The sequence below is a fragment of the Delphinapterus leucas genome, chromosome 3 (genome assembly GCF_059928025.1).
Source record: "Delphinapterus leucas isolate spDelLeu-1000000601 "Yukka" chromosome 3, BTC_Dleu_Yukka2, whole genome shotgun sequence".
NCBI classification, from domain to species: domain Eukaryota; kingdom Metazoa; phylum Chordata; class Mammalia; order Artiodactyla; family Monodontidae; genus Delphinapterus; species Delphinapterus leucas.
This window is the reverse complement of record NC_143131.1, coordinates 153,040,853-153,063,314: the sequence shown is the minus strand read 5'-3', so window position 1 is coordinate 153,063,314 and position 22,462 is coordinate 153,040,853. Positions and strand designations below refer to the sequence as shown.

Sequence of the window (22,462 nt, the reverse complement as noted above, 5' to 3'; positions counted from 1 at the left end):
ACAACCTACAGAATGGGAGAAAATATTTGCAAATGATTGCGACCAGCAAGGGCTTAATTTCCAAAATATACAAACAGCTCATACAACTTGATGACAATAAAAGCAAACAACCCAATCAAAAAAATAGGCAGAAGACTTAAAGAGACATTTCTCCAAAGAAGAAATACAGATGGCCAATAGGCACATGAAAAGATGCTCAACACTGCCAATTATTAAAGAAATGCAAATCAAAACTACCATGAGGTACCACCTCACACCAGTCAGAATGGCCATCATTAAAAAGTCTACAAATAACATATGCTGGAGAGGGTGTGGAGAAAAGGGAACCCTCCTACAACACTGTTGGTGGGAATGTAAGTTGGTGCAGCCACTGTGGAAAACAGTATGGAGGTTCCTCAGAAAACTAAAAATAGACCCACCATATGATCCAGCAATCCCACTCCTGGGCATATATCCAGACCAAACTATAATTCAAAAAGACACATTCACCCTGATCTTCACAGCAGCAATATTCACAATAGCCAAGACATGGAAACAACCTAAATGTCCATCAACATATGAATGGATAAAGACGATGTGGTACATATATACAATGAAATACTACTCAGCCATAAAAAAAAGAATGAAATAATGCCATTTGCAGCAGCAACATGGATGCAACTAGAGATTATCATACTAAGCAAAGTAAGTCAGAAAGAGAAAGACAAATACCATGATACCACTTATATGTGGAATCTAAAATATGACACAAATGAACCTATCTATGAAACAGGAACAGAATCAGAGACATAGAGAATAGACTGGTGGCTGTCAAGGGGGAAGCAGGTGGGAGAGGGATGAACTGGGAGTTTGGGATTAGCAGATGCAAACTGGTATATATAGATTGGCTAAACAACAAGGTCCTACTATATAGCACAGGGAACTATATTCAATATCCTGTGATAAACCATAATGGAAAAGAATATGAAAAAGAATGTATATACATATGTATAACAGAGTCACTTTGCTGTACAGCAGTAATTAACACAACGCTGTAAACCAAGTATACTTCAATAAAAAATAAGTTAATTAAATTTTTAAAAAGATTAATTCCTTCAGAAGAACAAGTACTACACATTCACAAAAAAAGCACCCTTTGAAAGTTTAAATTTTTGAATTTCTTTGCCACTTCCTTAGTTTTGATCATCTTGGACAATATATTTTTAATACTGACTTTTAAAAAGAATTGTGTTTCAGTGTTTGCTATCCTTAGAGAGACAGAAACAGATAAGTACAACTAAATACTTATTTTTCAAAAGTCTCAAAAGTATAAGGGAAATGAAAGTAATTTATCTTCAAATGATTTGGGGGTACGTTTCTAATTTCATACTTCTGATGGGATTCAAGATTAAAACTGTATTAAGACATTTGAGACATGCCGCATTGGTATTAAATGAATGTAATTTTGTGTAAAGTGGTAGAAATATTTTCTTCAGCAAACATACCTGCAGATATAAAATCACAACCATAAATCTACAAAAAAGCAAGCTACTGAATGAAATCTGATTGGTTATTTCCCTGCAGTATGGATCTGCTAATAATTTAATTTACTACTTGCTAACACAAGCCAAAATTTAAATATACATATATATATGTGTGTGTGTGTATATATATATCTCTTCAATTTTAAATCATTCATATATATGAACAAGTATACATACACATATATAACAATTGTTCATATATATATATATATATATATATATATATATATATATAAACAATTTAAATTAAAGAAAGTACATCTGGTGGCCTATTTTTTCCCCCCGATTTCTAAAGAACACCATATTCTATTCTAGGCAGTGGAATGTCAATCCACCTTAAGGGTTGTTCAATGAGCATATCTGAGAAACCACTGGTTTAGCCAATGATGTACTTATTCAGGGAGGTCCTAGTGCCACTGTCAAGAGCTTATCCACAGGACAGATAAGAAGGTACTTGTTTGGTTTGTGAAAAGAAGGAGTAGTGAGGAATGGCAGGTAGCTGCAGGCTGATGACACGTGATGTCCATATATATGTAGAACCAACACGCCCATAATTGCACCCATTTTCCATACCCAAATCCAAAGCCTTTATATCATTAATCCCAGGCAAAAATGGTAAGATTCATGTGTGTTACTATCCCACGGCTTCAAGATGCCTATAAACTCATATGAGTATGTCTTAGTTTTATCAGTGGAGGACAAACCAGGCTTCTATCACCAAGCCCCATTCCATAACAGGCAAACCAGTCCAACACTTCTCTGAGTGCTGCAGGAGAGTCTATGGAAGGGGCGCTCACTCCACTGTGATGCCTAAAATGCCTTTGCTCAGAGCAAACATTCAAACCATGCTGAGTGAATGAATGAGTGAACTGGTGTCATAAAACAGGCTTATTTCAGGGAAATTCCATTCAACAGGCTGGCATTCCTTCCTACCCATCTTAACTGTTAAGCTTGCCATCAGACAAAAAATTAATTATAAAACGTTAGAGCTGAGGAAATTTTAGAAACTATCTACTCTCCAGAGGTATACAACTTTAATTTAGTGGTAAAAATCACTAGGAGTGATTTAGGAGTCTATCAGACCTGAGTCCAAATTCCACATCTACCATATTTTTGTGAGCAAATAACCACTTCTGAGGCTCTGTTCCATGTATGCATTATGGGATATCATAATAATACATACATTAATTGTATGACTATCAGGGGATGAAATGACACAATCCATTTGCCATGGTCGGCTAAGTAATTGGCACCAAGTAAGCACTCAAGACATTAGCCAATATTAATAGCGGAGAGATGATAACAAAACTCTGGGACTGATGCCCACCCTAGTGGCCCCAGTGGTCATAATGACTTTCTTCCATTCAGCCTGCTCTCTTCTCACTAAGACTAAGGAAGAGAAGATGAACAAATTAGGAATAACAATTTGAAAATGGTTTTATACTCCCTGAATGAATGGAATTATAATAAAATGATTCATGAGTTCTGCAGAAATATGATGAGACTTTAGATCTTTATGTTAGTTCTCTGCAAAACCAATTTATGGCCCTAAGATGTACCTTCCCACCCAGCCCCATCCTTACCAGGATCAAATATCATTGTAAATGGAAAAGTCAACAACACATAATCAACAAGCTAAGTTACAAGCCAGTGAAGTCTCGGAGGTTTGATAGAGAAAATTCAGATTTATCATTATATGTAAAAATAAGATGATATGAAGAACTCAATCTAAAAAATATTACCTGGAGATCTATAATTCTACAATAGTGCTATAAAAAGTAAAGAGCTAGAAATCTATTTAGATGGTTTTCCTTATAAGAAAGCACTTTCTGTATAACTTTTAATGTACTATTGATGAGAACAATTCAACAAAATTCAAATAAATACCTGCAGATGTCCTACAAGAAGAAAAGAACAGAGTTAGATGTGACGGGATAACTGGACTTCAGGATGAGTAAGACCCTATACTTGACCTCAATAAATTAACATGAAATACAGTGGATGAGTCATGTACAGAATGTCAGAATTCCAAAAGGCCAAGCTAAGTACCAAAAGGAACATGTGGGGACTCTTAAGAAGGAAATAAAATATTGGTTAGTTGATTACGAAAAGGCAGAAGGGAGTAGGTTCCCTTTGGCTGCTCTTTGAAGAGATCACTTCCTTTCCCCTCTAGTCCTGAGGCTAGGGTGGCATGGGCAATAGAGGAATGTGGGGACTGAGAATCATTTCTACTCTCACCAGAGTGGCTGGAAGCAGATTTTCTTACCAGGATGTAGTAGTATGCTAATATTTAAGGGTTCTTGAGGTCAGAGAGAAGGGTTTGAACACTCCGGCTCCATCTCTTGCTGTGGGTCAACTTTCTTACCTTTCCAACACCTCAGCGTCTTTATCTGAAAATTGGGGATGATGATAATGTCTCCCACCTGAGTGTGAGAACTACATGATATAGTGCATACGCAGGGCTAAATTTGGTGCCTGGCAAACAGAAAGTGCTCAGTACGGCAGGCGAGTGTAGTGACAATAAAGGCAAAGATGACGGGGGTAGTGCCGGTGTTGCTTCTGCCCCCAGAACAGGCTCTGACTGGGAGAGAGTTAAAGCACCTTTGGGTTCATGGGGGTTTATATATAAGCAACGGTTGATCAATGGGAGCTGGTTGTCCAAATGATTATGTGCAATCTAAGAAAAAAATGGGCCTCGGATCTGCTCAGCTACTTAATATTAGCAGCGGTAGTAGTCAAAGAAGCTAAATTTTATTACGTGTTTATATGCCAAACAACGTGCTGAACGTTTTAAAAGGATTTACTCACTTATTACAAGGAGGCTATACGCTAGGTCCTGATAATGTTATTCGTCTCTTTCAGATGTTGACTGAGCCTCAGACGGGTTACAAAAGCACCCAAGATCCCGTTGTCAGTACATGACGGAAATGAGTTCAAATCCAGCCTGTCTGACTTGTTCTTAATCACTAAGGTATGAAATTAAGCATGTTGCCCTTTGCCTGATTCTCCTTCTGAGGCCTGAATATTTCACTTAGCTCTCTGTGTGCAGAAGAGAGAAAATTCTCTCTCCTTCACCCAACTTGGCATCAATATCCAGCTCCCCTTCTCAAAATGGGTTGCTTCAACGAGCAGCAATGAATGCCGGGTCGTGGACCAGTCACCTTGATGACTAAGAGTCAGACACTAGGGAAAGAAAATGCTCTGTGACAAACCTACCCCTGTACAGAAACAAGACAGAAATGGGGGGACAGGGCAGAAGATAATGGAATAAGGCATAGGAAAAATAGCACCTGGCATCGTGATAGTAATAATAATAATAGTAGTAGTAGTGGTAATAGTAATAATAATAGACTTTACTATGCTCTAGGCATTGTATTAAGTGCTTGGTGTAAGTGACTTCATTTTAACATTGAAAACAAGTCTATGAGGATGAAATATTATTAACATCATTTTATAGGCAGGAGTATTGAGGTTCAGGTAATCAGGTAAATTGCCCAAGCTCATATGGTTAGCAAGTGGAAAGCAGAGATTTGAACCAGCACCTACACTCCTAACCATTATGCTATAACCATTATGCTGAAGACATAAGAATTCCAATGGTCTTTCCCCATAACCCACTCCTGCACTCCAGACCTCAACAGTCCAAGATCAAGAGAGAGCAAGCTTGGAGTTGCCACTCTTCAGTGAGTGTCAATCATTTCAAAACACTGTGTTTGCTAACATGATGTAGTTCCTGTGATAATCTTCTCAACCAGGTATCAAGAAACAGGAAGCAAAGATTCAAGTAACAGTATGCTCGTACTTACGAGGAAGGTGGGACAGCATAGTTGACACTGGGCTTAACTGTTCTGGAAAACGTGGTCCCAGTAGGCATACACGCTGGTACATTTTCCCCACCTACCAAATACAAAAGAAGTATTTCATTTCCATGTTGCTCTTCCAAGTTCCACCTCATTCGTGCCTGTCATTCATCCTCTGGCCTCTTCCTGTCTCCATTTCTGTACAGAAAGGTGCTGAGTCTCTGCTCTCGGATACGAAAGGGTGTGTTAAGGAGAGGGAGCCATGGTACCTCAGTCTTTTGTTTTTCTTAATTCTATTATGCCAACTCCACTGAACTTAATTAGAGTGAATACAGAATTACACAATTACCCTCTGTTCTATTCTTCGGATGTTATATTTTGATAAAATTTACGACATGCTGCTCTCCCCTTGAACACCAGATGAACACTAGAAATGGATGTGTGTTGACATAAAATCTGTTATAATTACAACTAAAGTATAGCTTACATAATGATAGTGTTAACATAAAATTATAGATGTGTAGAGACAACGTGGTCATGCATTTTTTAGTATAAGTACATGCTTAGACCAATATCTGTTAGCGGAATGAAGATGGAAGAGAATTTTGGTTAAGCCACAAAGGCTGTTTAAGGACTTGCAGATAGCTAAGGGGAACTCAAAGACCAGTAAGATAGTATTTCCCCTGCCATGTTTTCAATTGCAAAGTGAAGGGAAGATGTGAAAGTAAGTACCCCTATGGAAATGACAAGACAAGTACCTTTTTTTCCTTGAATACCGGGGTAAATGCTTAAATTCTAATGTATATCAGTGATGCAAATTTTCAACTGAGTTTGATAAATCATAAAATAATAATTATACATATATGTATATAAAACTGCATGGAACTAGACAGTTCAGAATTACTTCTAATTAAAGAGGTACCCTATGACAACTAACTTAAACCTTACAAAATATGGTTCCAAGTACCCTATCAGAGTGAAAAGTAGGAGACTGAAAGGTTTATTGTAAATGTTTGTAGTCATGGTGTCTTACCTAAAACTACTCTGTCACAAATACTATTAAAATAATTGTGACATTTTATTCACTTTTACTGAAAACAACAAAACAAACTATAGGTATTTTTTCATTTCAGGTAATTATTTTAGCTAACAGTTACTAAATGTTTTGAGAAAGCAGAGTGCTAACTGCATGACTTCATTTTATCTTTAAAATAGCGCTTCCATGTCATTATTCTTAATATCTCCATTGTATTAAAGTGTATCTCTAGTTCAGACCTTTCTTCAGAACTGCAGACTTGTGTGTCCAACTGTGTACTCAGCATCTCTGCTTGGACGTCACGAAAACATCTCAAATCTTACACCTCCAAAACTGGTCTTTAATCCACCAAACACGCTCTACCCCAAACTTTTTCCATCTTAGGTGACAGTAACCACACCTTTCCAGTTCCCCAGGCCCTAAATCTCGAATTCACCCTTGACCCCCTCTTCCTTTCCATTCTTGCATTCAATCTACCACAAAGTGCTGTCACAACCTTCCCAATGTGCCACTTCTGAGAACTACCAGCCGCTAGCAGCCTGGTGCAGGCCACCAACATAGACCTCGAGGATCCTGTCGTCGCCTCCCGAGATTCTCCCTGACTCCACTCTCTCCCCACATCCTCAAGACCACAGATAGAGTTATGCTTTTCAAACAAGAGACAGTTCATGCCACACCTCGGCTAAAATCCTGCCCCTGGCTGCCTACATTTAGAGTAAAAGACACAATGCATGTGATGGCCTCCCAGGACTTACCCAATCCATCCCATCACATATCCGACCTCCAGCCCTCCTGCTGTCTCTTCCTCCCCACTGACTAAGTCAGCCAGGGTGGCCTCCTTGATATTCCTCCAAGCTGCCCGGCATATTTCTGCCTTAGAGTTTTGGGACTGGTTATTCTTGCTCCCAGGGAGTGGTCTCCCCATCATACATTCTGACAACGCCCTCACTTCAAGTCTTTGCTCAAATGTCAACTTATAAAATCCACCCTGACTACCCTATCTAAAATCAGAACCTACCTGTACACTCCTCCAGCACTCCCAACCCAAGCCTCTTCAGTGAGCTTCACATCCTTTTCCTTATCCCGTAGTGCCCATCAACCTGTGACAAAGCATAGAATTTATTTATAACATCCGTTTCCACACGAGAGTGTAAGGAGGGAGAAAGCATGCAAGAAGGAGCACGCAGGCAAAGGCTCTTGTCTAATCTATTCATTGATACGTCCAAGCACAGAGAACAGGAAGATGCTTAATAGTCCTGAAAAAGATACAGATGAGGAAACCAGTAGTAAAGCTCAGAAAGTTTAAGAAACTTCCTCAAGGTTCCAGAGCTAGAAGAGGGTCACAGTAGAATTCACACTTGGGGATGTCTAACTTCAAATCTCTTAGCCTCTCTGCTATCTTTTTTTTCTTCTTTGCGGTACGCGGGCCTCTCACTGTTGCAGCTTCTCCCGTTGCGGAGCACAGGCTCCGGACGCGCAGGCTCAGCAGCCATGGCTCACAGGCCCAGCTGCTCCGCAGCATGTGGGATCTTCCCGGATCGGGTCACGAACTCTCAACCACTGCGCCACCAGGGAAGCCCCTCTCTGCTATCTTAAGTCCATGAAATTCAGGATTTGTTTTAATCAGTGCCATGGAAATTCTCACTCCACTGAATAGGATCACTAAAGTGTTCTCTGTCTAGATTTATATATATATTTTCCATTTAAACAAAGGAAACAGAAGAGGGGAATTCATCATGGGTTATTGCGGTAATTTTACAGCAATTTTAGCAATAATGACATTTAAGTAATAGTGATATTTAATGATAGCATAATAATAATAAAACAATAGCTCTTAAATGTATTAAAGATGAATTGCATGCTAAACTCGGTGCTAAAATATTTCCATGTATATTTTGTGCAAAATCCTTATGAATATTCTATCGGATGAGCTTTATGTGTAACTCCACCAGGCATACTTCTCTTATTCCGCTTTCAAAGATAAGGAAATTGATGAGAAGTGTGGTAACCGTTTGATCAAGATGAGACTGGTAATAAGTTGTGAGTATGAATTTAAATTCAGGTCTAACTCCAGAATTTGATTCTCAATCCATACATGAAAATTCTGATAACTCTTTTGATAAGCGTATGTTCTCTCCTGGAAAACATCCCCCATTATGTCTGCCTGTGCTCATACCTTCAGAACACAGTCAAGTTTGAAACATGATAAAAATGTTTAAATAGTGTGCTTTAATAAATGGAAATATCTTCATCTAAACAATAACACAAAAAGGCAGGCTGAGCCCTTTGAAGTGGCTTCGTTGCTATCTTCCATCCAGAACAAGAGAAGGAATCAACAGCTGCAGAGTAAAGAAAGCATGAAACCCAGAGATGGAGGATTCTGTAAATGACCAATTACAAGACTATTAAGCCACACTTTCATAGCAAGAGGCAAAATATTCCGTTAAACTGAAAATTCTTCTACCCCTCACTCCAAGGCCCACACAAACATTAATGTTGCATTTATTAGGATGTATTTCCTGTGCTCTATCAACTTGACTTTCAGCAACTGTATTAATACAGTCCTTTCGCTTTGCACATATATCTGAATGACGGATTCCATTACTGGAGTTTTGTAGAAAGAGTGGAGTGAATGAAGTAAAGTTTGGGAAGAGCCATCATAATCCATAATGATGGGCACTGAATCAGGACAAGAAGAAACCTCTCTTCTCATTTATTTGAATGAAAATTCTACTATATATTTATTGCCTCTGTACAGGGCCATCTGTTGAATAATGGAAAACAAGCATCTTTCATTTGGAGGTAGGATTTGTGTGCTCAAGTTTCGATGGGCCTGCAGAATTAATCTTGTTTTAGAAATGAAATAAAATGTAATTTCTTACTGTAAGTAGATGTGCTTAAGCAACTGGCAACTTTGATGTCTTTAAATCACTGCAGTTTCAGGGTAGGCAAATCTATAATTATTTCAAGCACTTCTTTATTGGTGCAACAATTGAGCAGTGTACATAGTGGTCAACAACCTGGGCATTGTCAGAGGACTCTAAGTTTGAATCTAGACTTTGCCACTCACCAGCTATGTGACTTTCAGCTATGAGAATCACTTTCTTCAGCGTTACAGTGTGGATTATTATATGCCCTTTGCAGAACTACTGTAAGAACTAAATGTATATGGGCACAGTGGCTCATAGTAAGGGCTCAAATTAGTACTGTGGTCACTACTAGTAGTATTGAAAAGAAATTACAACTTCTATTCTCATAAAGTGGGATATGTGTCCCTTTATCATTGTAATTTCATATCATTTTACTTTTGACCTTATAATTTAATAGCTTGATCCAGGAAACATTTAGCAGTAAATATAATTGAAAGAAGGTTACTTGTCAAACATGAAATACTGTAGTATCAAGTGTGCTGGCACAATACTCTGCTCAGATAATTAACCTGTAAAAATATGTTATTGTCTTCTTTTTAATTGAGCACATTGAACATATATATTTACTGTGCCAATTGGCGAAAGGTCCATTAATTAATCAGTCTAACTATATGTTGCATAAATGTCTTCTAAACATAATCGTATATGTATTTTATTTGTTGGGAAAATGTGTTTGAGATTGTTCTTTTCTGCCTATTTAAAGTAAAAGAGGGTGAGAAGTAGAGTTAGGCTTAATGTACTTTGTACTCCATTATGCCATGAAAATGCTTCTGTGCCCCGGAGACAACAACAAAAGATCTGCTTTAATGACAAGAATCAAGTATGTTCTAAAGCTTCCAGGTAGGAGGCGTACAGGTTGCAGTTCATATCAGAAGTCTTTGCTCTCTCTCTCAACTGCGTCTAGATGGGAAAGATGTGGTCACAAATGCTTCAAGGTGATATAGTAAATGTTGGAAAAGAGGGGGGTAGGAGGCAGAGTTTTGAATATCTCAAACCTGAGCTAGAAGGATTTTATTTAAAGAAAATAGCGGATATGATTTTTCACTTAAGGAATGCCAGTCAGCAAACCTAACACTAATGTAGGAAATTAGCTCTTTTAGCTATGATGCTTTCAAATGCACATGGCTGAAAACAAATTCAAAATAGTCCAAGGAAATTTAAAAACAAAAACCAAACAACAACAACAACCTCAACAAACAAGTACTAGAAATTCAGGGATGCAGCCATATTCAGATACAGCTGGATCTGGAAATTCCAGAGTATCAGCAGGGTTCCAGCTCTCTCTCCATCGCTCAGCCCTGCTTACCTCTGCAAGACTTTATTTTACAGAAAGTCTCTTCTGGTGCTGGATGGTCACTGGGAGTCCCAGAGTCATATCTCCCCAGCTTAGAAATTCCAGAGAGAAAAGACAATTCTTCCATTTTGCTCTGAGAGAAAAGTCCTGGGGAGGAGTCTGATAGACTTAGCCGAGGTCAGATGCCTACCCATGAGCCAATCACCTGCTTTACTGGAGTTCAGTCCCTGGGCGACTCATCCCCGGGGCCCGTGAGGAGGCAGGATGGCATTATCTGGCAGTTCTCCAAGAAAAGCCTGCTGTTTTTGTAAGATGAAAGGGGAGAGGACATGGATAATGAAACCTGTATCTGCTTCTGTAAAATCCACAGAATCTTACTCCCTGCCCTGTGTCGATGACCATGCAGTAAGCTGACCCAGGAGGTCATTTTTCCCACAACAGTCTTTATATATATGACTAAGGAACACACTGGTAAAAGAATATGGGAGAAAGTCTGAGTATGACAAGTCAGCTAGACTGATATTAACTAAAAAAGCTGTGTAAAAATATCCTTAAAAAGTTGCCCCCAACTCACTCAAAGTCCAAAGTTGGAGCTGGAAATACAATGTCATGGAGTTTGGATAAGAACAGGTTTTCTCCAAGTTGAACTATGACACAGAGATTAGAGACTTCTAGAAACTACACTTTTTCAAAGAAAAAACATCACAGGAGAAAAATGAGGCCTAGAAAAATTAAATGACTTAAGATAACATAGCTAATTAATGGCAGGACTGAGACTAGAGTATATACTTTGTGTAATTGGCTATGGTTTAGTTAGTTAGTTTGTTTGTTTTGTTATCACTTCAAAACGAGACAAACTTAAAGAAAGGAAACACAACCAAAACTCAGTGGTTGGAAAAGAGATGGATGTGAACGCCCACTTGTTTCTTACGTATAAAGTTACCCCTCGCAGTGTTCTGGAGGAGAAAACGCTGGCTCTTCCCAACGTTGGTTACATACACAAAGATTCCAAAGACAAGACAAGTGCTTTGCAAACGAAGTAACTAGAACCAGCTCAGGCTTCCCCGCGCCGGGTCCCACGTTCCACGGTCAGAACCACCAACTGTATCCCCCCGGGTAACAAGGTGATTCAGAAAAGCTGGCGTCTTCAGAGAAGGGAGAAAACTTAGCCGGGAAGAGAGGAGAAAACTTGCTCAGCTTCTTGCTGGGGTCTGAAACGATCCCAACAGAGTCCTTAAACCCCTCAGGTTTCCCCAATCAAGCACCCTCGCCTCCAACCTGGGCCACCCCAGATCTATCAGACGACAGAAGTATGCGGACGCACGAAGAGCTAACCACCCCACGAGAGGAACCTACGCGCGGCCGCACCCACTCACCCGCCGCTCCCCGGGAGACGGGAGACGAGTCCGGGGTCCAAGTCCTGGGCGTGGCACACTCGCCCCTCTCCGGGCCCAGCTCCAGCTCACCTCGGCGCAGCCCGCCTGGGCGCCGCCATCTTGACCACAAAGGGGGCCTCGCGCCGGAGGCCCCTGAGCGGGCGCCCTGAGCGGAGCCGGAGCTCCGGGGAGCCCCAGGTCGGCGCCCTACGTCCCCCGCGCGCTCGCGCAGCGTCCACGCGCGACGAGAATCCCTCACGCAGCCCCCGACCTAGGCTTCCGCGGACCCGGCGCCCCGCGCAGCCCGCACCGCGGCTCAGGCGGCGCCGAGGGCGGCCCGGGCGGAAGAGCGGACGCGGGGCACGCGCTCGGTAACCTGGCAACGCGGAGCAACCCGGCGTCTCTGGCGAACCCCTGCCTTCCACCGCGAGGAAGCACGGACCCCCCCCCCCCCGCACCCGCTGCCCAGCCCTCCCCGCCCCTCGGTCGCTCCGCCCGCCGCTGCCCGCTGGCTATGGTCTTTTAAATCCATGATACAACGTCTATATGTAACAAATCTGTTAAACCCTAAATGTTTATGATATTCAAGTAATCCAGTATCTGAATTATTCTTGAAGATAAAACATCCAAAGACTTCTTAATTGTATGGGTATACATACATAAAATACACGTGGAGGTAACTTCAAATATAGTATGTGCCTGTCTCTATTCCTTCCCTCTCCGCTCTTTTAAAAAATGCCCCTTTAAAAATTGCCCACTCACCATCTGTTAGGTAAATTTGCTGAAACACAGTAAATGTGGAGACAGAAATTGTTATAGAGACTATTCCAAATGGCACTGACACCTGTATTTATGAAAGAGTTACTATTTTTATTATTATCCTAATTTTAGACAAGAAATTATTGTAATAGCTAACACTTATCTGGAACTTACTATGCCCCAGGTACTGCTTGAATGGTTTACACATGTTAATTTATTTAATCCTCATAATAAACGAAGGATTTATCTCATCCCCAACACATAAAGGGCAGGTATTATTATTCATCACCCCTATTTTTCAAGATGAAGAAATTGAGGTACAGTGTTCTTAAGAGACTTGCCAAGGACATAAAGCTAGGAAGCACAGAGCTCAATTTGAAGTCAGGAACTATCTTCAAGATCTATGTTTCAACCCCTCTGCCACCTAGCTCTTGGGTGCAGAAACAGAGCTCATACCCATGTCTAATCTCAGTAACAACACTTTTAACTATTGTACTCTGTTGTTTGTCTATGTATTAGACAGTAATCCCTATCAGCAGTGTTTCCAGAACTATTCCTCTTGGATGAATCACGTTCTGGGTATGTCCAGTGAACAACTGAACATAAAATGTTTAAATTATTGGAAAGTTCTCTCTGGGGAATGTCTTACGAGACCATCTACCATACTTAATTCCACTAATCGAATTAAATGGAATTTTAGACCATCTATCATTTTTTAATATTCACATCTCATTTAATATTCAAACAATATTCCTTAGGGTAATTACTCATATTCTTTGCATATCTTGATTCTTTGTGATGTGGGCCCATTTCTCATGATCGTATCTGCTTTGAAATTATTTAACGTAAGTTGATACTAGTATCTTCCCCATGCAAGTTATTTATCTTACAATGATTAAAAAAATTTTTTATCATTGTGTTGTGAATTCACAGCATTTTAAAAATTATTTTATTTATTTTTGACTGTGTTGGGTCTTCGTTGCTGTGTGCAGGCTTTCTCTAGTTACGGCAAGCAGGGGCTACTCTCCATTGCAGTGTGCTGGCTTCTCACTGCGGTGGCTTCTTCCGTTGTGGAGCACGGGCTCTACGCGTGCAGGCTTCAGTAGTTGTGGCTCACGGGCTCTAGAGCACAGGCTCAGTAGTTGTGGCGCACGGGCTTAGTTGCTCCAGGGCATGTGGGATCTTCCTGGACCAGGGATGGAACCCGTGTCCCCTGCATTGGCAGGTGGATTCTTAACCACTGCACCACCAGGGAAGTCCCTATCCTATAATGATTTTGATTCTTCAGTTCCTCAACCCTCCACCCCATTAAAATAAAATCAGAAGTGGGATCAAGTCTCATTTCTGTGGGGAGAAGGTAGCAGGTAAGCTCTTGTAGACATTCATTCAGTCAATCAATCTCAGTTGAGGACTCCTGCTTCTAGCCATTATGGAGTAATTGGCCCCAGAATTTTCCTCTCAAAGCTAATCATTAGAAAATTAGAATAACTTAAACAACCCTTTTAAGACACTGGGCAGCTAAGAGCTCAGGACTGTGTTCCCCAAAGGAGGGGGAACAAATGAGGCAAGCCCTATGAATGTTCCTGCCTGGTGCCACTTTTCAGACCCAAGCTGAGCATGGTCAATGGGCTAATTTGAGAAAACAGAGATCAGAGTTCAGAGAGACTCAGGAAGCTGCAACTTGCAGGCAAGAGTACAAGATAGACAGGAGGTACACAGAGAAAGAGGGCTAGAAATATGTATGGTAGTCCCTTGAATTTTGGCTCAACACTAAACTGGGAAAACATAGGATGAGGATATGGGACCCTAGGAAAATAACAACTATTAGGGAACTGTAACAGAGCTCACGCAGCACTGGGAGACACTGAAGTGCTAACCCTCTGGAGGGGAGAAATCTTTCTGAAGACTCGGACAAATTAGTAGAGACCCAGAAAGACTTTAATAGCAGGGCTAAATACCCACTGGAAAAAGTCTTAAAAACCAACCTGGAAAGGCTCTAGCTGACCTGCAAGTAACCTAACATCTGCTAAAACAAGATTCAATGCTTTTTAAAGGAAGACAGTGAAATGAAGACACAACCACATTATTTTTACACTGTACAGAATCCAATAAAAATTATAAGGCATGTGAAAAGGCAGGAGGAAAAACTAGTCAATAAAAACAGATCTAGAAATGACAGATTTTAGAATCAGCACAAATACAAAAAAAAACAGTGTGACAGAATTCTAAAATAGCCCCCATAATTATATAGTGAATGGGATTTTGCAGGTGTAGTTGAGGTTATTAATCGGTTGGCTTTGAGAGAGATTCTCCAGGTGAGCCTAACCTAATCACGTAAGTCCTTAAAATAAGACTTTTCTTTGGCTGGTCACAAAAGAGTATGTCAGAGAGATCCTAAGTGTGAGAAGGATTCAACATGAAGGAGGTTCTCTATTGCTGAGAGGGAAGGAGCCATCTGGAAGGGTCTGAGAGTGGCCCTAGCAGCTGTCTGGCCCCTGGATAACGGCAAGAGAAGACAAGGACGTCGTCCCTACAGTTGTAAGTAACTGAATTCTACTGACAAGCTAAATAACCTTGGACACGGATTTTTCCCAGAGCTTCCAGATAACAGCTCAGCCTGGCTGACACTCTGACTTCAGTTCTGTAAAAGAGCCTCAGGAGAGATCCCAGCCAAGCCGCCCGTATCTAGAGTACCTAAAGATCTGTGAGATAAATGAGTATTGTTTTAAGTCACTAAATGTGTGGTAGTTGTGTCACAGCAATAGGAAATAAATATAAACAGCTAGTGTAAATATGTTCAAGAATTTGAGGGCAACATGAACCCAATGAGGAGAGAAGTGAAAAATATAAAAATAAATGGAATGTGTAGGGCTGAAAAATACATTGTTTGAAATTCACTGCATCTGTGTAACAGCAGTTGCACACTGCAGAAGACAAACTTGAACATTGTTCAAGATAGACCATATATTGTTCCATAAACAAGTTTCAGTACACTTAAAATTATTGAACTCATTCTGATAACAACGGTATTAACTTGAAAATCAATAACAAAATATCTAGAAAATCCCCTAATATTTGATATTTAAACACACTTAACTCACAATTTTTTAAAAAATCCAGGTAGGGGCTTCCCTGGCGGCGCGGTGGTTGAGAGTCCACCTGCCAATGCAGGGGACACGGGTTCGTGCCCCGGTCCAGGAAGATCCCACATGCCACGGAGTGGCTAGACCCATGAGCCATGGCCCCTGAGCCTGCGCGTCCGGAGCCTGTGCTCCGCAACGGGAGAGGCCACAACAGTGAGAGGCCCGTGTACCGCAAAAAAAAAAAAAAAAAAATCCAGATAAATTAGAATATATCTTTAATGACTGATAACAATAACAGCCTGTCAAAATCTGTTGACTCTATCTAAAGCAGTTCTTAGGGAGAGATTTATAGCTTAAAGCCATATAGTAGAAAAGAAAATATACATTTAATTCAATCATCTAAACTTCGCATTCGAAACTAAAAGAGTAAAATAAATTAAACTCAAAGTAAAAAGAAAGAATAAAAAGTATAAATCAATAAAATAGAAAAGAGCAAAAAGAGATAAAACCCAATAATACCAAAAGCTGTTCCTTGTAAAGACCAGTAAAACTGAAAATGTCTAAGCTGGACAGATTAAGAAAAAAAGAAAGAAGAGAGAAATGACCAATATAAAAAGAAAAACCATCACTCTAGACCCTAGACTCATGGAAAGGAAAATAAGGAAATGTCATGAAAATTTTATATCAAAAAATTGATAACTAAGTGAAATGGACAAATTCATTGAAAGGCACAACTTACCAAAATTGACTCAAAAAGAAAGAAAAAAATCTAAAAACTTTATGTTTGTTACATTTCCTTTACAGTGAAAAACCTTCCCGTGCCTGGGGCTGGTGGTGGGAATGGCGATAAACTGGAAATGGGCATGAGAGATCTTATTAGGGTAATAAAAATATTCTAAAACTGATTCATGTTGATGGTTGTATAATTTGGTAGTTACTAAAAATGACTAAATTGTATCCTTGAAATTAGTGGATTTTATAAGTAAAATTCATCTCAGCAAAGCTGTTTGAATAAGATAAACAAAGTAACTATAAAAAATCATTCCCACAAAGAAAATTCTAGGTCCAGATGGCATTCCTTGGTGAATGTGATCAACAATCTAAGGAAAAATGTCAATCTTACAGAGACTCGTTCAGAAAATAGGGGAGAAGGAAGCAGAAATGGTGAAAATTTCACAAAACATATATTTTACAAAGAACTTGTACATAAGGAAGGTTATATACTACACACACACACAGAAAAAATATATGTTCACTAAAGAAGATACACAAAAGGCAGTAGGCACATGAAGAGATGTTCAGCACCATTAGTTTTCAGGGATAAGCAAATTAAAACCAAAATGAGATCCCACTACCTATTACAAAGGTTAAAATGAAAAAGACTGACCATTGTGAGTGTTAGAAAGGATACAGCAGAACTAGTACTTTTATACACTGCTGGTCAGAATGCAAAATGGTGCAACCACTTTAGAAAAGTCTTTCTCAGTCTCTCATAAAGGTAAACATACACTTACCATTCAACCCAACATTTCCACTTCTACCCAAGGAAAGAACAATCCACAGGTATTTCTGTATAAATGTTTATAGTGGTGTTATTCAAAATAACTATAAAATGGAAACAACACAAATGCCCATCAAAAGGATAAATACAAGTGGTATATCCATACAATGGAATACTACTCAGCTATAAAAGGGAACAACTACTATACACTAAACAGATATATCTCAAAAATGTTATAGGAAGTAAAGGAAGAAAGACAAAAGACAGTGTATGCAATATGACATCTTTTATATGAAATTCTAGAAAAGTCAAAGTTAATATGTAGTGAGAGCAGATCAGCCTGGGTCTGAGAATAGGGGATGGATTGAGTAAACAGGGGTATAAGGTACCTTTCCAGGGTGATGAAAATGTTATATATCTAATTTGTGGTGGTTTTTAGTATATAAAGTTTTATGCTTAGTTTATATTTTATAAGCTCATCAATCATATATTTAATATGCATATACTTTTGTTTATGTAAACTATACCACAATAAAGTTTATATATAAGGTTAAGATCCAATTATCTGGGCAAATTTTTCAACTCATCCATTTTTATTATCTATAAACTGAAGAGTTTTTTTTTTTTTGTGGCTCTCTGAGATTTAACATTTCTTTCAGCTCTAATTATATGCCATGATTTTTATATAAGTTTTGATAAAATAACTTGCATGATGCCGCCTCATGAACTTTTACACTTATATTTATGTTGCTTCTTGTAAAACATTATTTCCCTATAAATCCAACAGTGATTAATATTATAATTAATACTTTAAAAAAGGAATTGATAAAAGTGCTTTAGAAACCTCTTTCGAATACTGATAATGTCTTACTTAGGATGTTAAGACCATACCTGTCTTGCTCCTACTTCAGGTCCACTCTTAGAAATCTCTGAATATAAAATGCGGTGGTATCCCATGATATTATCCACAATAGTCTTCTCTAAGCCAGATTTGTCACAGCCATGTCAGCCTTCTTCACATCCTGTCACACTTTAGCAGTTATAAAGATTGGTTCCTTGTGATTTTTCGTTAAGTCTCCCTTTCTGAGGCTTGTTCATCCTGGTGTTCTTACCTATAGGACAAGGTTTCAAGTCCATGGGATGGTAAGTCTGCATTACCTAGTTATTCCAGTCAGGAAAGATATATGGAGAGATGGCCAGTCTATAAAAGGTAACCTGATAGAGTCAAACATAGTTAAGAATCTGGTTATTTATTTCGAGAGCAGCTCAAAATTGTGATATGTCTGCTAAGAGTTGGGGCACTTCTGACTCAATCATAACTGAAAGGATTCTTTAGGGACTCTATGAAATCAAAAGATTAAATTAAGACAAGTTAAAACAACTTTAGAAGGCTGACAGAAATGTTCTACATCTTGAAAGGGATAGTGGTTACATGGGTAAATATATCTGTCAAAAGTCATGGATTCACACACTTAAAATGTGTGCATGTTCTCTGTATGAACATAACTTGAAAAGGTTAACAGCCATTTTACAAGAGTAACTTTACAATGGAGAAACACGTCAAACACTACCTCAGCCAGGTGATCAAGGTTAATATCAACAATGATAAGCCACATTGATAGTATACACCCTTGATGTTATGTGATAAAATTGGCACTTTACCTCTGTGATCTCCTCCCCCAAACCCATAACCCCATTATAATTGTGAGGAAAACATCAGAGAAATCCCAGTTGGGAGACATTCTACAAAACACCTGGCCAGTACTTCGCAAAAGGGCCAATGTCATCAAGAACAAGGAAAGCCTGAGAAACTGTCACAGTTAAGAGGAGCCTAAGGAGACATGATGACTAAACATAATGTGATATCCTGGATGGGATCCTGTAACAGAAAAAATACACTAAGTGAAAACTAAGGAAATATGAATAAAGTATGAACTTTAGTTAATAATAATGTATCAATATTGTCATTAATTGTGACAAATTAATATAAGGTGCTAATAATAAGGGAAAGTGGGTGTGGGGATATCAGAACTCTCTGTACTATCTTTGCACCTTCTTTGTAAATATGAAGCTCTTCTCCTAAAACAAAAGATTATTAAAATCATTCTCAATGAAAGACAAGAATATAAAATACAAGGGAGCTCAAACATATCCATGAAGGAGGCAGTGTTCATGTTATATAATTTATTGTCAAAATCTGAACATGTTTTGAAGTAGAAGGGGATGCAATTAATAATTGTATCAGGACAAGAGGCATAAACTGAGATGTATGGTCCCCCTAAGTACAAAGTCATATTAAATATCCAAGCTCTTGTTTCACACTTCCTGTGTCTCAATCCAAACTCTACCACTTGCTAATTAAGTAAATTATTTCACCTCACTGAGCATTATTTGCAATTTGAGAAAGAGAGTAATACTTACCTTGTAAAATTTGGGAGAATTAAATGAGATGATCAAATTAAAGAGCTTACTTAGCAAATGCCTGGCACATAATCAGTACTCAATAAATGGTAGATGACAATTTGTGTATATTTGGACATTAGCGAATTTTGCTAAAGCATGCCTGCATAATTACACTGAATCCTCTACACTAATGTATCCTCTTGTTTTTCACCCTAACCAACAGTAGTCATACAAATACTTACTCTTTAATAGTTAGCTCAGATGTGACATGACAACTTCTAGGTCCCACCCAGGATGTGTTAGGAGACTGAATGTCATCTAGAATAATGATGATGAAGGTTATCATCATAACCATCATCATCATAAATGATACTGACTACATAGCTTCTTTTCCTTTCAGTAGCTCTCACTTCACCTTATCTTGGTGGGTCTGTCAGTATCATGGTCCCAGCACCCAGCTGCAGAAGTGGTACATGGACAAGGCTGAGGCACATCCTCTTAGATACAGAGATTGCTCCAGAAATGGGCCTAAGACTAAAGCAGAGTCAATAAATGTCATGTGAGGAAAAGAGGTAACTTTACCTTTGGAGTCACGACCTCTAATGACATTAACCCAGATCTGCTAATTGTCTTCTTTGCAACAATGTGGAAAGACAACTCAGAAGCAAACAAAATTAAGAGGTAGAGAAGGAGATAGAATTCAGGTGCCATGGTTTGAACTCCTGAGTCCAGCTGTGCATGCACTCAGGAGTTCAAACCAGGAGACCAGCTGTGCATGGACTCAGGAGTTCAAACCTGAATGCAACCTCATGCAAATTTTTTTCCTACTTAAGCTAGTTTGAATTCCTTTTTCTGTCACTTACAATTGAAGAAGCCATAAGTAATAGAGTGAATTGTCTGTCTCACTCTGCACTTGCCTACAATAGCTTTTATACTATTCATGGTTTCTTGAATTTTTTTTCCCCTCCCTGGACTTACATCTTGGATAAAGACTGAAGTTCAGAGACTTGGTGTTTAACAACTTGGAAGCCTTCCCTCTTGGTTGATAATTTGTAAATGTTGGCTGAATAAATGAATTATACAGTTCTTACACAGGTGAACTCAATTACTGGTCCTCCATCATTAGAATTTGCAAACAGTATGTGAATAGAAGGACACACTCTCTGGTTTGATTCTGGACATTTTCCTCCTCCATTATCGTCTCTATTTCAATCTGTTATGAGGTCATTTTTCTCTGATGCCTTGCTTCTCCTTGAAGAACAGGTTTTTGTGAGATAGCTCACACATACTCTTTATTTGTTCATTATTCCTGCATTAAAGTTCAAGGGGCTTTTCTTGTTGTTTCGTGTTAGTCTTTCATCTGTATAGCTGTCATTTTATTTCTATGCATTTGCAATTCCTTGCTCACATTTGCTCAATGGGAATATTCTCCATACTCAGCAGACCTCTTTCAATTGTAAGTGATGGAAACCTAACACAAACTAGATGAAGCAAAAAAAAAAAAAAAAAAAAGGTTACTTTGTTGACTCATGTAGCTGGATGTCCAAGGGGCAACCTGAGCTTCAGATACAGCTGGATCCAGGTGATTAAAGAGTCTTGAGGTGCTTTATCGTTCAGGGTCTGTTTGCCTTTGTATCTTTTTGCTTGGTGGCTTAGTTCTCTCCTGTTGTGGCTAGGCTCTTTGCATTGACAGGTAAGATAATCACTGTCCCAGCTACTTTATAAAATCATTACAGGTCAAAATGCTAAAGTAATAGTTACCTCTATGCCAATGACCATAGAACAAGTACAGAAAATAGCATGAAAGTAATCTAGTTGGGCAAAGCTGAGTCATGCTTTACACCAGGAAGTGATCAGACACTGTGGCTGAGAGACTCAAGAGAACTATGTGGGTGATAGAGGAACAATTCCACACTGGGATTAATAGCTGTTCACTAATACAAAGTAAAAAAAAACAACAAAAAAACAAAAAATAATTCCCTTTTATTGTAACTAGGGAAAGCTAGTCCTCAAGATAGCCCTTTCTTCATGACTTTTTCCGTCTTTCATTCTAAGACACATCTGGACATCAAAGTGGCAAGCTTAAAATCCCCATCACCATCACCATACTCTACTCTAGAGTCTGACTGCCTTGTCCAGCCATCAAAGACAAATATTTAACTCTTTTGGCCTATTACATGTAGGGTCACATAATACAAAAAGTTAACAAGAACTGAGTTCAATTAAATTAGAATATTAAATATTTTTGTGGACTCTCCACACGCACCAAGCACATAGTCAACACTCATGCAGCCCACTTCACCTGCTTGCATTAAGGCTTGACTCCCACACCTGCCTCACTTCTTACAGCCACGACTGTTTTCCTTAGAATTTCTAAAATATCACAATGGACTGCTTAAAATCTTGGAACAAGTGTCTACTCACAATAGCTAACATATGGTAAGATTATCTTCAGTTTGGTGTCTCAGTTTGGATCTAGACTGTACATTATTTAGATCAATCGTTCTCAACCGGGGGTAGTATTGTCTCTGGTGGATATCTGGCATTCTCTGAGACATTTCTGATTATCATGACTGAGTAAAAGACTGTCATATCTCCATGTATCTGGTGGGTTGAGGCCAAGGATGCTGCTAAACATTATACAATGCATAGGACAGCAAACAACAAAAAAATGTGTCACTCCAAAGTTTTAGTGCTGAGGTTGAGAAACCCTGATCGAGATGAATACATTTTGGGGAAATTTTTATTTTATTATTT

At 39.1% G+C, this 22,462-nt stretch overlaps 1 pseudogene; it reads right to left on the bottom strand.

The window, feature by feature from the left end:
- LOC149749784 (UDP-N-acetylglucosamine--peptide N-acetylglucosaminyltransferase 110 kDa subunit pseudogene) overlaps positions 1-12,389 on the bottom strand; it is a 193,779-nt pseudogene extending 181,390 nt beyond the window's left edge.
- Between the last annotated feature and the right edge of the window lie 10,073 nt (positions 12,390-22,462).